Source organism: Tupaia chinensis, unplaced genomic scaffold, assembly GCF_000334495.1.
Source record: "Tupaia chinensis unplaced genomic scaffold, TupChi_1.0 Scaffold145208_1, whole genome shotgun sequence".
In the NCBI taxonomy this organism is placed as follows: domain Eukaryota; kingdom Metazoa; phylum Chordata; class Mammalia; order Scandentia; family Tupaiidae; genus Tupaia; species Tupaia belangeri.
In genome coordinates this window covers 2,961,800-2,978,129 of record NW_006205068.1, presented here as the reverse complement: position 1 = coordinate 2,978,129, position 16,330 = coordinate 2,961,800, and the positions used below count along the sequence as shown (strand labels likewise).

Here is a 16,330-nt window from a genome sequence, read left to right as displayed (position 1 = left end):
GTACACACACACACGAGTAGAAGTAAAATTGGGGAAATCTGAGCAAGATTGGTTGATTGTGGCCTTTTTTTTTTTTTTTGGTACAGGCAACATGCACTTAGTGGAGAAAGACAGAGAAAAAGTGAGAAATCACCTCCCAGAGGGGATGGCTATGCTGAAATCCCTTTCCCTCCATTCTTTTCTTGGGAGTTTGGCCAGATACACACATGTACCTGGTGTGTTTTTTCAAGCCACTATGTCCAGGTCTCAAACCATGCAGTAGGCCACGTGAGATCCAGCTGCTTTAATCTCCACGCCACCTGCTGGCCCTCCATGCAGATATCTAGATTGTGATTTTATGCTATAGTTTTGCAAAATGATACCATTAGGTAAATGGTATATTAGTTCTTACAACTGTATGTGAATCTACAATTATCTCAATAACTGTGATTTATATGTCTTCAGAATACATACTAGTACAGCCTATAAAGATTTAAATATTTACCAGAAGGACCAGCAGGTAACATGGTGGTTAAGGTGCTGGACTCTCACATGGTTGACCATGATTTGAATCCTGGATCCAGAGGCTTAAGGACCACACTGGGTGCATGTGAATGTTCCAGATCCCAGGAGGAGAATGAATGACAAGGGATTTCAGCGTGGTCATCCCTGCTGGAGGGTGATTTCTCACTTTCCCTCTCTCCGTCTCTCCCTGGGGAGTGCACACATCCTATGGCAATAATAATAATAATAATAATTTACTAAAAAGTTTTCAAATTTTAAAATAAATAGCTATATCAGATGACAGAAAGAAAAATTATGGAAGACATCTTTTCCTCACTGTTTTTACTCTCTTTTTTTGGAGAGTTTTTTTCGCTATAGGGCGTGTGCACTCGCCAGACAGAGAGAGACAGAGAGACAGAAAGTGAGAAATCACCCCCCGGGGGGATGGTCACGCTGCAATCCCTTCTCCTCCATCTCCTCTCGGGATCTTGGGCATGCACGCACACGCGCCCGGCATGAGTTTTAAGCCACCGGGTACGGGACGCGAACCACGGTCGACTACACGGGAGTCCAGCGACATAGCCATTACGCTAACTGCTGGTTCCCACTGTTTCTACTCTTAATTACTAATTGCCATTCCTAAAAAGTCCACTGGTGGTTTTATGTAAATATCATTTATGTAACAGAAAGGCAAAAAATACAGGGTAAGACATGTTTTCAAGGAAACACCTATTTTCATGTTTTTATATTAAAGACACACATGGCTAATTTTTTTATTATGTCACTGTGCACATGTGCTATCATGAATAAAAGTAAAATTAAAAACAAAACAAAACAAAACAAAAAAAACCCAGCAACAACAAGAACTCAGCTCAGGACCCCACTTCCTGAGCTTTACTCAGAATCTGGCTCTCCTCGGTCCCAGAGGCTTTCATTTTCTCTCCTCTCTCCAGCCTTTTCCTTGGCAGCACACTCCCAGGCTGGCCAGGCCTCCAGCCCAGGACTAGGAATAATGCTCTCCCATCCAAAACAGAGGCACAGCCTGTCCTCTCACCTATCCAGCCCCCCCAGCCCCTGTCATCATTTTCAGACCTACTCTTTTCCCTCTCAACAGGGTAGAGCCCCCAACAAGTATATTTTGCAATTAAGTGGGAGGTTTCATGCACAGGAAGACCTGGGGGGTGGCTGGCTGCCTTCCAGGGTGACTGCCTGGACAATGTAGCTGACTAGTTTCTGAGGCTTCCTTTGTCCCTTTGGATTTCTAGAAAGTCTTGGGGGCCAGGGTCCCCACTGCCAGATCCCTGGAGTGGAGTATGCCTCCATTTCTCTGCCCTACACGGAGGGCCCCTCTCCTTAGCCCCACTGAGTGTGGCTATGGGGCAGCAGGGCCTGCAGTGCCAGATGCTCTGATTTTTTTTTTTTTTCAAGAGAAGCTGGAAGTCCAAATCAAAAAAAAAAGGGGGGGGGACCAGCAGTTGGCGTAATGACTATGTCCCCGGACTCCCACGTAGTTGACTGAGGTTCGAGTCCCGGACCCAGTGGCTTAAAACTCACGCCAGGCGCATGTGCGTGCGTGCCCAAGATCCCGAGAGGAGAATGGAGGAGAAAGGATTGTGGCGTGGCCATCCCCTCTGGGGGGTGATTTCTTGCTTTCTGTCTCTCTGTCTCTCTCTGTCTGTCTGGCGAGCGCATGCGCCCTATAGCAAAAAAACTCTCAAAAAGATACATAAATAAATGAAGAAGAGAAGTCCTTTAATCTTTAAATATTGGCAACTAATTAATGCTTTCTGAAAAAACCATGTAGGACCCAACAACAGTTTGCAGTCTGTATTGATTCCATAGGCTGCCTGTTGGGAACTCAGATGCAGAGATTAAGTATTCATCCTGGAGGCTCAGTTCATCCACCAGGAGGTCCCTGAAGACCCACTATGTACCAGGTTTGGGACTCAGCAGCAAATAAGACAGAAATCGCTTTCCGTATGGAGTGTTCATTCTGGTGGTGGGGACAGATGCTAAGTTAGTAAGGCTATGATAACGTAGAACAAAGCCAGAGTGGGTGGGAACCACTTAACTGCTGAATAGTACCAGGCTTTCTTTCATTTTTTTTTTTTTTTCTGGAGAGGTTTTTGCTATAGGGCGCATGCCAGAAAGACAGAGACAGAGAGACAGAAAGCAAGAAATCACCCCCCGGGGGGGATGGCCACGCCGCAATCCCTTCTCCTCCATTCTCCTCTCAGGATCTTGGGCACGCATGCACACGTGCCCAGCATGAGTTTTAAGCCACCGGGTCCGGGACGCGAACTGCGGTCAACTACGTGGGAGTCCAGCAACATAGCCATTATGCTAACTGCTGGTCCCAGTACTGGGCTTTCTTTAAGAGTGATTAAAAAAAGTAGTGCTGAAAAAGTTCTGTAACTAGATAGAAGCGGAGATTATGCAACAGAGTAGATGTACTAAAATAGTTAATTTTTTTAATTGTGGTAAAATACGTATCACATAAAATTGCCATTTTAGCCATTTTTAATTATACAATTTAGTAGTGTTAAGTACATTCATGTTGTCATTCAGCCATCACCGCTGTTCATCTCCAGAACTCTTTTCCATCTTCCCAAACAGAAACCTTGTCCCCAGTTAAACGTCCCACTCCATTCCCCACCTCCTCAGCCCCTGACAACTGTCCTTCTGCTTTCTGCCTCTATTAATTCAGTTACTCCAGAGACCACAGAGGAGTTGAATCACACAATGTTTGTCCTTTTGTGACTGGCTTATTTCATTGAGCATAATGTCCTCAAAGTTTATTCATATCTCACCATTTGTCAGAATTTTTTTCCTTTTTAAGACTGAATAATTTTCCACTGTGTGTACAAAGCATGTTTTCTTTATCTGTTCATTGCATTTGACTCTTGGGTTTCTTTCATCTTTTGACCATTGTGCCATTGTGAATCATGCTGTTATGAATATGAATGTACAGTTATTTCTCTATGATTCTGCTTTTAGAGCTGGCCCCATGGACTGGTAGTTAAGGGAGCTGGATTCCACATGGCCAGCCATTGGGTTTGGATCCCAGCCCAGGTGATTTGAAAAACATGCTAGGTTCACATGTGTATATGTCCCAAATTCTGACAGGATGGAGAAAGGATTGTGGCATGGCCACACCCCATCTGGGAGTGCTTTCTCCCTCTTCCCTCTTCTCTGTCTCTCTATAAGCATGTCCACTGTCTTGCAAAAAAAAATTTTTTTTTATTTTAGTTCTTTTGGGTGTATACCGAAATGTAGAATCGCTTGATCATTAATATTTTGAGAAACTGCCATACTGCTTTCTATAGCAACTGTACCATTTTACATTCCCATAAAATGGTTACCTTCATGTTTCATGAATTTCACCTCAATTGAAAAACAACACACTTAGAAAGGGACAAGGATAACTCAAGGTGCTTTGGGCCACAGTAAGGACTGGGCTTCTCCTGTCAGCGACCTGGGACACATGGCTGTGGTGATCTGATTTGTCCAGCACCATGTCAAGAAGAATCTGAAGGCCAAGGGAGGAATCAAAGAGACTGCTCAAGGAGACAAGGGCCCAAACCAGGACTGGTGGTGGGTGGGCCAGGATTGGTGCAGCCTGGGGGAGAGGCATGCTCAGATTTTGGGTCTATTTTAGAGGTAGAGCCAAAGCTTTGCTGATGTGTGATTGAGAGAGGGGTTGAGGAAAGCCCCAAGATTTTGACTTGAGGAGCAAGGAGAGCAGAGAGGATTTGGGAGGAGTGGGGAAAAGCAGATCATCTTTGGCCAATGTGAGGAAGACCAGAGTAGGAGCAGGTCTGGGGTGAGGTTGGGGGCTCCAATTGGAAGATGTTAAATTGGAGAAGCCATGAGATACGTGAGAAGATGGAGAGTAGGCAAAAGAACAGAGTTTGGGGCAGTTCCTGTCTAGAGATATAAACTTGGGGGTCATCTGTTTATGGATCGTATTGGAAGTAGAGGGGATGTATGAGGTCATCGGGAAAGTCATGGCATATTTTCCTATGCAAGAAGGTGTCCTGACTTTCCCAGTTACCCAGTAGAAAGAAGGTATCCAGGATGAGCCCTGAACTCTTGCACATCTAGAGGCAAGGGAGAACAAGGGAGACAAGGGAGAACCAGCAAGGAAGATGACAAGGAGCCTCAGGACAGGTGAGCCAGAGAGTTCCTGCTAGTCAGTGAGTGAAGGGTGTAGAGAAGAGGAGGGTAGTCAAGATCAAACACCTATAAATACCCTAACATGAGGTCTGAGAACTAACCATGGGCTTCAGCGAATTGGAGTGACTGGTAACCATAATAAGAGTTATGATGGCATGCTCAGGATGGTCTCCAGAGAGAGAAATAAAGACATAGGTAAGGAGGAATTTGGGAGGTGTTTTGTTTTTAGGATGGAAGAATTGGGGAGGAGGTCAAGATGTCTCTTAGTAGGTTTGCTAATCAACTGTAAAAGGTTGAATAGCAGCCCCTAAAAGGTGTGTTCCATATTCAGAACTTCTAAATATGACCTCATTTGAAATAAGGGTCTTTGCAAAGGTAATAAAGGTAAAGATCTCAAGATTCTCAGGACCAGCAGTTAGAGTAATGGCTATGTCGATGGACTCCCATGTAGTTGACTACGGTTCATGTCCTGGACCCAGTGGCTTAAAACTCACATCGGGCATGTGTGCATGCATGCCCAAGATCCCTGGGGGATGATTTCTCTCTTTCTGTCTCTCTATCTCTGTCTGTCTGTCTGGTGAGCACACGCAGCCTATAGCAAAAACCTCTCCAAACACAGCAACAAAAAAGATTCTCCTGATTTAGGGTAGACCCTAAATGCAATGACATTATCCTTATAAAAGGAGAAAGACAGAATAAGAGAAGGCCAGGCAAAGGCAGAAACAGGCAAGGGAGTGATGTAGCCACAAGTCAAAGGATGCCTGGCACCACCAGAAATGGAAAGAGACAAGGCCCTTGCCCTGGAGCCGGTTTGAGTCTCACCACTTATGGTCAGTCTCACTGAGTTCCCCCACGGCGGAAACACAATGCATGCCCCTGTTGCAGACATTCTCCATTCTTACAAAGGCAAGGATTGGTGCCTCTCAGTCACTTTCTTGACTGCTGCTTGAGGGACAGAGGTTGACTCAAAACAAAGACAGAACTGTCAATAGTAGGAACAGCTGTGTGTGGATTTTGGAAATGCTGGTTGAAGAGGGCACTGTGTAGCTCTTTGGCATGTTGTTCCTTTTACTAGTCCCTACGGACTCACACACCCTGACACTGTCCCAGGACAAGGGGCCACCTTTCTGGCCGCAGGGTACAACCAGGGCAGAAACCACTTCCCTTGTGGCCAGTTCCCACCTAAAGCAGGAACCAGAAGCAAGCAGGACAGAGAATCAGCATGCAGAGTAGTTGAGAGAAAGGGATTTCCTGAGCCCTGGCAGAGATCAACTGGGTAATTTTCCTTTACCTGGTTTTCTACTGGCCCTGCCTTCTGATCCTCATACAGACACCATCATCCAGATGGCACAAAGCCCTGAGTTTGAGTTTCTTGCTCCTCTCTCAGGAGTCGGGTTCTGTTTACAACTGACAGGCAGAACCTGCTGCCAAGTTTGAGGTGTGAGCTCACAGAGAAGAACTACTACTTCCCGGGAGCTCTGTAAAACCAATGTCTGCTGCCCGCAATGCTTCAGCGTAGACAGTGGCCTCACTCCAGCCAGGCTGTTGGTATGGGCTTTGCCTCAGTTTCCCTCACTGTGAAATAGCAATGGCTATATTGTACTGCTCATCGGTGTTGGAAAGATGGGGAAGAAGCTCAGGGACAGACATTTGGAAGTACACCATGCCATCAGCATCCTCTTTTGAAGCAAGAACAGTGGCCAACAGAGGAACACAGACCCAGGCTGTGCTGAAGGGGCACGAAGTCCCAGCCCTCTTGCTTGTTTTATTTTGCCCAAACTTTTTTTTCCTTTTATTCATGACAGAACGTATGTGTGTACACATAGGAGGTGGGGAAAGCACCCTCCACAGGGTCTGGATGTGCTATGATCCGCTTCTCTCAGTCCTCTCACCTGTCAGATCTTGGGCACTCACTCGCATGCATAGCATTTCGTGCTCACCAGACTAGGGATTTGGACCATGGCTGCCATGGGGAATCTGGCTTCTCTTGAGCAGCTCACTATGGCTGCATCAAGGTGCTGGCTCTAGCCTGCTTCTTTAACTTTGTCCCTTCCTTAACGTGCTCCACAGATCGAGGCCCTGCAGGGTGCTGTGCTGTGAACAGGGTGGAGATTGGCTCCCTCAGGGGGCCTTCTAATACCCAAATGTCCATCTTGTTGAGAGAGACCTGGCCAATGGGCTGTGGGTGGAGAAAGGGCACAGCTATCTGTCAAAATCTTCCCTCCCCCCCAGCAGTTGGCGAAATGGCTATGACGTTGAACTCCCATGTAGTCGATCGCGGTTCAAGTCCCGGACCTGGCGGCTTAAACTCACGCCAGGCGTGTGTGTGTGCATGCCCAAGATCCTAAGAGGAGAATGGAAGAGAAAGGATTGCGGCGTGGCCATCCCCCCTGGGGGGTGATTTCTCTCTTTCTGTCTCTCTGTCTCTCTCTGTCTGTCTGGCGAGCACACGCACCCTATAGCAAAAATGTCTCAAAAAATTTTTTTAAATCTTCCCCCAAAACAGATTTGACATTTTTAACAATAGATCTAATTCAAGGTTGTAACAGCAACATAAAGGCCATCAAAGCTAATGCTCTATTTTGAAAATCAAGTTTATGTATGAGAGAAACGTGGGAACTAGATCATAAAACCAAAGAGCTATATCAAAGAGAAATGTCTACACAAAAACCTGCCTGTGAATGTTTATCGAGAATTTTTTCATAATAGCTGAAAACTGGAAATAGCCCAAAAGTCCACCCAACTAGCAAACTATGGCCCACTGGTCTGTCCAGACAGCTGTCTGTCTGTGTAAATTTTTTAAAATAATTGTTTAATTGTATTTATTCATTCATTTATTTTAATTTGACCAGACACACACACACAGAGGAAAAGTTAGAAAGCAAGCCTCTAGGTCTAGGACTCAAACCATGGCCAGCCATGTGGGAGAGTCCAGCACATTAACCACCATGCCACCTGCTGACCCTGTCTGTGTAAATAGTTTTAACTGGGACACAAGCATGCCCATTCCTTGTAGTGTCTGACTGCTCCTGGAACGTAGACTTGAGTACTTGCCAGAGATGGTGTGGCCTGCAAAGCCTAAAATATTTGCTGTCTGGCCTTTACAGAAAAGGTTTACCAACCCCTCTACTAGTGAATGGTGTGAATAAACAGATTTTAAACACTTGTCCAATAGATGTACTCAGCAATAAGAAAGAACTATGAGAGACAATATGAGGAACTCTGAAGCCCTAGGCTGAGTGAAGAAGACAATCTCAAAAAGCTACTTCCTGCATAATTCTATTATGTAACTTTCTGGAAAAGGTAAAACTGTAAGACAGAAAACAATTTAGTGGGTGGAGAGAGGTTAGTGATTGCAAAGAGAAAAGGGGACATTTGGGGGTAAGGGAAATGTTCTCTATTTTGATTGTAGTGGCAGTCACACAACTATGAATTTGTCAAAGCACATCAAACCCACCACTTTTTAAAGGTGAAAATTGTATGTAAATAATACTTAAAAGCTATAAAGAACAAAGCAATGTTTGCAATACACAGTGTAGCCTAGTGCATGTGGGAAAGGGAACCTGCAAATTTCACAAAGGTAAGATTGGACTTTTAATCTTCTAGAACTCGGGTCAGAAGGCTCACCTACATATTTCTCCACTTACATCCCACAAAAGGCAGGAAGCAGTAGAGGCGTGGGCAGGTGCCTGGGGAGGACCCCGTAGACTGTTGGTTTGACAGGTGCCAGGCCTACCGCGTGCCTGCCAAGGCTACAAGAGGCGCACACTGGAAGGGCGCGTTGCCCTAATGGTGGACACGCGGGTGGACACTGAAGATTGCGGAGCAAGTGAGGTAAGCCGTGGGGGCAGCTGCATAGAGCACGCTTTAGTGGGCTCCCTATCTCCGCGGGAATTGGGGCTGCTTCTCCAGCGCCCCGGCACAGGGGAGGGGCTCAGCCGGGACGTGGACAGAAAGGACCCATTGGCTGGGACCAAAGAGATGGTCTGACTGTTGTGGTCTCAGGGGTAAAGGGTGCAGAGCAGAGGCTCGTGCTGGCCAGCAGACCACAGCCTGAAAAGCGCAACGGTGCCTAGGACACCGCGAGGCCCAACCCAGAAATGCGGCTTGGAGATAAGGTCCAGTCCCGGAGGAAACGCTCCCACCCTTGAGATGCAGACCCCTTCCCAAGATGCTGCCCTTCACCGAGGTACCGCCCCTCGCTGAGACGCGCCAGCCGCTGAGATGCGGGCCCACCTTCTCTCCGCTTCTCTCCGGCCCCTCCCCCTCTTTCTCCCCCGCCCGACGCCCGCCCAGCTCCTTAGCCGCGGTCCGTAGCCCTCTCTTCATTGGCCTGGGAGCTTCAGGTGGCGCGCTCGGGATTGGTGAGCGTCTGTTTTGCTCCCGCCTCTGGCCCCGGGCGTGGCGCTCGATTGGCTGGCGCTGGCAGGGTATCCTCTCGGGCCGGGCCTGGGCGGTGCGGACCAGGCCTGGTGCGGCGGCGCGAGGCAGGTGAGTACCCGGCGTGCCGGACTGGGGTAGAGGGCTCCCGGGTCGGGGCCTGAGGACCCTGGGGCCATGGGAGACGCCGTGGTTGGAGGGACGCCGAAGATGTCCCTCAGGAAGGGGGCAGGCCGAATTGCGGGCCCGGCCTGGGCCGCCAACGGCCGCGGGCCTGGGCTCACGCTTCGACCCCGCCCGTCCGCCTGGAGCTGCTTCTCATCCCCAGCTGCTTATGCGCCCCACTTCCTGGCCAGGCAGTTTCTGTTCCCGGTCCCTGGGTCCGAGACCACCAGCCCTCGGCGAGCTAGGGTCTCCAAGCTCCCGCGAGCTCCTCTGCCATCGAGGCCCCCTGGCCCTAGCCCGCTCCACCCGCCTCCCCAATCTTGGCTTCGAGCTCCTTGGTTCTACGTCCGCAGCTCCTCGGCCCACCCCCGCCCCCCAAATCCCCGACGGGCGCGCAGGTACAGAACGCCCGCCGCCGCGCGAGTCCTGAACCTAGCAGGTGTCGGCAGGTGCGTCCCCCCACCCCGCGCGCCCGGTGTTTGTGGACGGTCGCTGCTCAGGCGGCGCAGGTGCGCAGCTTCTCGCGGGCTAGGGTTAGTTCGCAGGATCAGGAGAAGGGCACAGAAAAGTGTTTTGGTGAGAGCCTGGTTGTGTAGGGGTCCACAATAGATGTCGGAATGAGGGGGTCTTCACGTGAGGAAGGGCTTTCTGGCCCTGCCTGGTGCTTTGTTTTTGTTTTGCCCTAGTGCGTGTGCAGTCGCCTTGGAGAGACAAAAAGGGGAAAGTGAGAAAACACCCACCAGGGGGATGGCCTTGAGGCAGTCAGGTTTCCTCCACTCTCTTTCGGGATTTTGGGCACGAATACACACACACCTGGCGTGATTTTCAAGCCGTTGGGACTCTGACCATGGATGGCTGTGTGGGAGTCTAGTGCCTTGATCACCAGGCCCCCTGCTGGCCTCCTAGCTCTGCATTTTTAAGCTTCAGAATCTCAGGAGTTCCCCACTTGGGCTCCTGCCACAGCCGCTCATGTAAGCACCTTCAAAATCCTAGGCCCTAGACTAGATGTATTGGGGTTGTATAAATCCAGCACCTTGCAATAGGGTGGGGGCACGGAAACTACCAATACTGTCCCCCAGACACAGCACTGCTTCATCCTCATCTACCTTGCAGGTGTGGGCCTGAGGCTCTTAGGCCTTCAATTGGTTTTTATTATTGTTGTTGTTATTTATCCCTGAACGCTTTGCTTGTCTGAAAGTAACTTTATTCTCCTCTTACAAATCATTGTAGGTACATTTGGCTGTGTAATTCCAAGTTAAAAACTCTTTCTTTTTGTCTTTTAGGCGTCCAGTATTGTTGAAATGCTCTGTTGCTCTGATTGTGCATCTTTGTATTGAGTCCTTTGTATGCAGTCTAGTTTTTTTATTGGGGGGGGGGAAGGGAGAGGTTTTTGCTATAGGGCGTGTGCCCTCGCCAGATAGAGAGACAGAAAGTGAGAAATCACCCCCTAAGGGGGATGGCCACACCATAATCCCTTCTCCTTCATTCTCTTCTCTGGATCTTGGTCACGCATGCACATGTGCCCGACATGTTTCAAGCCACCGGGTCTGGGAGTCGAACCGCAGTCGACTACATGGGAGTCCAGCGACATAGCCATTACGCTAACTGCTGGTCCCTGTATAGTCTAGTTTTACTCTGAGTCTTCCGTGTGTAGCACCATCACGTATTTAGTCTGTTTTCACCTGTTTTGTTGGCTACTTCATGGTTCCTTTACGTCTGGAAATTCCAGATGATTACTTCTGAAGAATTCTCTCAAATTATTTCTTTAAGAATTTCCTCTTTATTTACTTTTTTCCCCCTTAGTTTTGTCTTTTTTGTGTGTTTTGGAAATACTGTTATTTGGACATTGGACCTTGTGGGCTAGTTTCATACTTGTTTTTCTTCCGTTTTCCATTTTTGTCTTTTAGTTCCACTTTCTAGATTCCCTCAATCTTTTTTTCCCACTCATCTATTTAGCATTTTAATTTGGTCATGATATTTGACAATTCTCAAAACTTTTGTTCCTCCTCTAGAATTTAGAACATGTTCTTTTTTTTTTTTTTAAGAATTATTTATTTAACTTTTTATTGATTCATTCACATATTTTAATTTGACCAGAGAGAGACATAGAGAGGGAGAGAGGGAAAGTGAGAAAGCGAGCCACCAGGTCCGGGATTTGAACCATAGTTGGCCATGTGGGAGTGTCCAGCACCCCAACCATCATTCCACCTGCTGGTCCCTAGAACATGTTCTTAATCATAAATGCAGTATCTTCTCATTTTCCTCCCTGGCCACATGTTTGCTTCTTTTGCCTCTTTCTTTCCTGGAATGTTGGGTGGTTGTGATTGCACTTCCTGTCTGAGTGTGGGATGCTGCAGACCCATTGGAAGGTCTGTGACATGAGTTCGTCATATCACTGTTGGGTGATAGGACTCACTAGTTGGATTCCTGGAGAAAACTTCAACCTTTGATTTTTGGGGGGGTGGGTGGGGAGGGGACTTAGAGTTCCCAAGAAGGGCTCTTCAATATCTTTTCTTACTTGAGAAGTTGAGTGGAGAAGAGTGAGTTGTCAGTATGGGAAGATTCATTCATCCCCCATTCCAGGATGGTGCCTCTCATCCAGGTCTCTATATGAACCCTCACTTTAACCCTCTATAGTCTTTTGGGGGAATGGCAGGAGGGAGTTTGATGAATGATGCCTGCTTTTTATTGCTATCGTATTTATTGTGGTAAAATTACAGATAATATATCACAGAGGTTAAGGGAGCTGCATCCCACATGACCAACTCCAGTTTGAATCCCAGCCCCGGAGGTTGTTTGAAAAACACATAGAGCATGTATGCATGTGTGCCCCAAATCCTGAAAGGCTGGAAAAACAGAGAAGAGATTATTCCTTCTTCTTGTGACTACACCCCATTGTAGAGTGCTTTCCCACCACATATCTGACAAGCACACATGTTCTGGCAATTAAAATACACATAATATAAAATTTACCATTTTAACTATTTTATCCTGTTTGTTTCAGTGGCATTGAGCACATTTACAGTGTTGCACAACATCACCCCATCTGGTTCCAGAACTTTTCATCCGTTAAACCCAAACTCCTACCCATTAAGTCACTCCCCATTTTTTCCTTCCCCACAATCCCTGGCAGTCAGCAATTGCTGTCTGTCTACGGATTTGCCTGTTCTGTATATTTAATATAAGTGGACTCATACACCATGTAGTTGTTTGTGTCTAGCTTCTTTCATGCCTTAAACATCTGTACTTGTTATAGCATGTGTCAGTCTTTCATTCCTCTTTACAGCCAAATAATTTTTCTTTGTGTTGGTAACATCACATTTTATCCATTCATCCATTCACGAACATCTGGTTGTTTCTATCTGTTGGCTGTTGTGGATAGTTGCACAAACATATGTGTGCAAATTTTTACTTGGGCACTTGTTTTCAACTCTTTGAGGATCTACCTGGGAATGGGGTAGAGTTGATGGGTCATATAGTAATTACATATTTAATTACTTCTTCTTTACTTGTGATAGAACACATGTACAGGCATGTGAAAGAGAGAGAGGGAGACGGAGACATGAGCACCCCCATAATGTCTGATCACACTGTGATCCCATTCCTCCAGTTGTCCAGGCCATTGGATATTGGGCACTTGGGCCACGTGTGATCAAGCTTCTCTTGAGTAGCACATTATTGTTGCACTGGAGAGCCAGTCCCTGTGTTTAACTTTTTGAGGAACTGCCTAACTTTTTCACAGTGACTGAACCATTTTATATTACCAGTATCATGTGAAGACTCCACTGTCTCCACATCCTCTCCAAAGTTTGTTCTTTTTGTTTTAAACATTTTTAAATTCTGGGCATCCTGGTGGGTGTGAAGTGTTATCTCATTTGGTTTAATTGCATCAATGACTAATGTTGAACATCATTTCATGTCCTTATCAGTATACATATATCTTTGGAGAAATATCTATTCAGGTCCTTCCTCACATTTTTGAATTGTGCTGTTTGACTTTTTGTTAAGTTGTAAGGGTTTTTAATAGAGTCTTGATTCAAGTCCTTATCACATATATGATTTGTGTATGTATTCTCTCATTCTATGGACTGTCTCTCCACTCTCTTGATAGTGTCCCTTTGACACACAAACTGGTAAAGTCCATTTTATTTTTTCTTTTGTTACTGATACTTTGGGTATTATAGTTAAGAATCCTTCCTCAAATCCAAGGTCATGAGCATTTATCTCTATTTTCTTTTAAGAGTTTTATAGTTTTATCCTTTTATTGGGTTGTTGGAAAAGTAATGTTGCATTTTTGCATAGAAAACCAAACAAATACATCATGACTTTTCTGATAACCCAGTAGTTGATCTTTGATCCATGTAAGTTTATTTTTTGCTCACATTGTGAGGTAGGGGTATAACTTCATACTTTTGCATATGGAAGTTCAATTGTTCTATCACCAGTTGTTGAGTGGTGCTGGCACCCTTGTCAAAATCAACGGATCATAGATAGAAGGGTTTATTTCTGTTCTGTATGTCTGTCCTTATGTCAGTACCATACTGTCTAGTAGTAAGTTTTGTAATCAAGAGTTTTCCAACTTTGTTCCTTTCTAAGATTTAATTATTTGTTTATGCTATTTGTAGTTTCATAATGAATTTAAGGATGATTTTTTCACACCTGCAAAAAGAAGCATTGGGATTTTTTATTCAGACGTCTTGAATTTGTAGATCACTTTAGTAGTATTGTTATTTTAATAATATTAAGCCTTTTCATCCATGAACATGAAAAGTCATTTCATTTATGTAGACCTTTAATTTTTTTGTGGTTTTCTTCTTTTTTTTTTTTTATTTTTCCTTTTTTGGAGAGGTGTTTCCTTCAGGGCGCCTGTGCTCGCCAGAAAGACAGAGAGAGACAGAGATAGAAAGCGAGAAATCACCCCCCAGGAGGGATGGCCACGCCGCAATCCTTTCTCCTTCATTCTCCTCTCGGGATCTTGGGCACGCACGCACACTCGCCCTGTGTGAGTTTAAGCCACCAGGTCTGGGACTTGAACTGCGGTTGACTATGTGGGAATCCAGCGACATAGTCATTACACTAACTGCTGGTCCCTTTTTTTTCTTTTGTGGTTTTCAATGTACAAGTCTTGTACTTCCTTAGTTAGATTAATTCATAATTTTCTATTCCTTTTGATGTTATTGTAAAAGGAAATATTTTCTTAATTTTGCTTTCAGCCTGTTCATGTTTAATATATATTGATAGAACAAGAACTGATTTTTGGGCACTGATCTTGTGTCCTGCAACTTTGCTGAATTTTTTATTAGCTCTAAAGTATTTTGTGCATCCTTTAGTATTTTCTATATGTGAAACCATGTCACCTAAGATTATAGGTAGTTTTAGTTCTTGTTTTATTTTTTGTTTTGTTTTTTGTTTTTGCCATATGGCATGTGTGCTCACCCAAGAGAGACAGAGAGAAAAAGATCACCCCCCTGGGGGAACGGCCATTCTGCAGTCCCTTCTATTCTCCTCTCAGGATTTTGTGCACACACACACACACACACTCACACTGTTTTTTTTTTTTTTTTTTTTTTTTTTTGAGAGGTTTTTCACTATAGGGCGTGTGCGCTCGCCAGACAGACAGAGACAGACATAGAGACAGAAAGCGAGCAATCACCCCCCAGAGGGGATGGCCACGCCGCAATCCCTTCTCCTCCATTCTCCTCTCGGAATCTTGGGCACTCATGCACACGCACCCGGCGTGGGTTTTAAGCCACCAGGTCCGGGACGCGAACCGCGGTCGACTACGTGGGAGTCCAGCGACATAGCCATTAGGCTAACTGCTGGTTCCCCCACCCAGTTTGATCTTCAAGCTGCCTGGTCTGGTAATCAAATCATGTAGGACTCAAACCATGGTTGACCATGTAGGAGTCCAACACCATAACCACCCACCACCTACTAGCCCCCTTTCCAATTTTTATACCTTTTTTTTTTTCTTGACTGAGTTCTCTGCCTAGAACTTCCAGTGTTCAGTAGCTGTGATGAAAGTAGGCATCCCTGTCTTGTTTATGATCTTAGGGAAAAGTTTTCAGTCTTTCACCTAGATACTTTATTATTATTTTTTAATTTTACCAGGGGGTGCAAATGCAAGGGAGAGGGAGAAGACACCCCCCACCCTCATTTCTATGTCCTTTAGAGATTAGGGGCATGCACACACACATGCCTGGTGTGTTTTATAAGCTGCTGGTTCCAGGATTTGAACGTCATTGACTGTGTGAGATCTGATCCCCTTAACCACTAGGCCATGGGTCTGGCCACATAGATTACTTTTATTGTGTTTAGGAAGTTCCCTTTTATTCCTCATTTGTTGAGTGTGTTTCGTTTGTTTGTTTGTTTTTAAATCATGAAAAGGAGTTTATCACATGCATTTTCTGTTCCAACTGAGATGATAATTTGGCATTGCTAAACTGCTTCTTAAACAGACTTGCAGCATTCAGTTTCTTCTGTATTTTGGTTCCATCCTACACCATACATGAACAGGTTCCACAGATTCTTGAGCATTTGAGGGTTGGTTTTATGATGAAAATTGTATTGTTTTTCAGCCTTCGTCATGGCATGCTTGTGGTTCAGTCTTTTCTGTCCTGGATCTGTTTTCCTTTATCTGTCAAGCATCCAAAACTTCTTGCTGTTGTCTTTTCTCCCTTTCTTTTTGTTCTCATGGATATGTACCTTGCAGATTTTGAAAATAAAACCAATTTGAATTTGCTTACGATAAATGCCAGGCAGTGTTTTTTGTGGGAGAAGTGGTGACACAGGATGAAGCCATCCATCAGTGTTGCATTCTTGCCCTTACCTAACATTTCAAGGTGCAGTGAACATCCAGGGAGCTGCAGGCCACTTCTTGAGGCCCAGTGATGATTCCGTCTGAGTGGTCCTGAACACACCACTGAAGGGATTTCCCATGCCTGGCTCCATAGGCAGGAAGGGAAGATAATACCCACAGTGGGGAAGTACCACGACATTGGACAGGGGTTATTGCAGTGGGGTAGTTGTGCTTGCTGTTGCCCACTGGAGAGTTGCAGGACTATATAGGTGACTGAAAACATGCTTTCATTTTCTTCCCCTGGCTTCCTAAATTTGGAACTCATTG

The 16,330-nt window shown here is 45.7% G+C and overlaps 1 protein-coding gene across 7 annotated transcripts in view; it reads left to right on the top strand.

Annotated features, from left to right (window-relative positions):
• The first annotated feature begins 9,066 nt into the window (after positions 1–9,066).
• Positions 9,067–16,330, top strand: part of SUN1 (Sad1 and UNC84 domain containing 1) — a 65,362-nt gene continuing 58,098 nt past the window's right edge. For 6 of the 7 annotated variants that reach the window (XM_014583942.2, XM_027768028.1, XM_027768027.1 and 3 more), the window contains exon 1: positions 9,067–9,150. The gene's annotated coding sequence lies outside the window, so the exon portion shown is untranslated. The remainder of the gene's footprint in view (positions 9,151–16,330) is intronic. The other variant, XM_014583943.2, reaches the window with a different exon arrangement.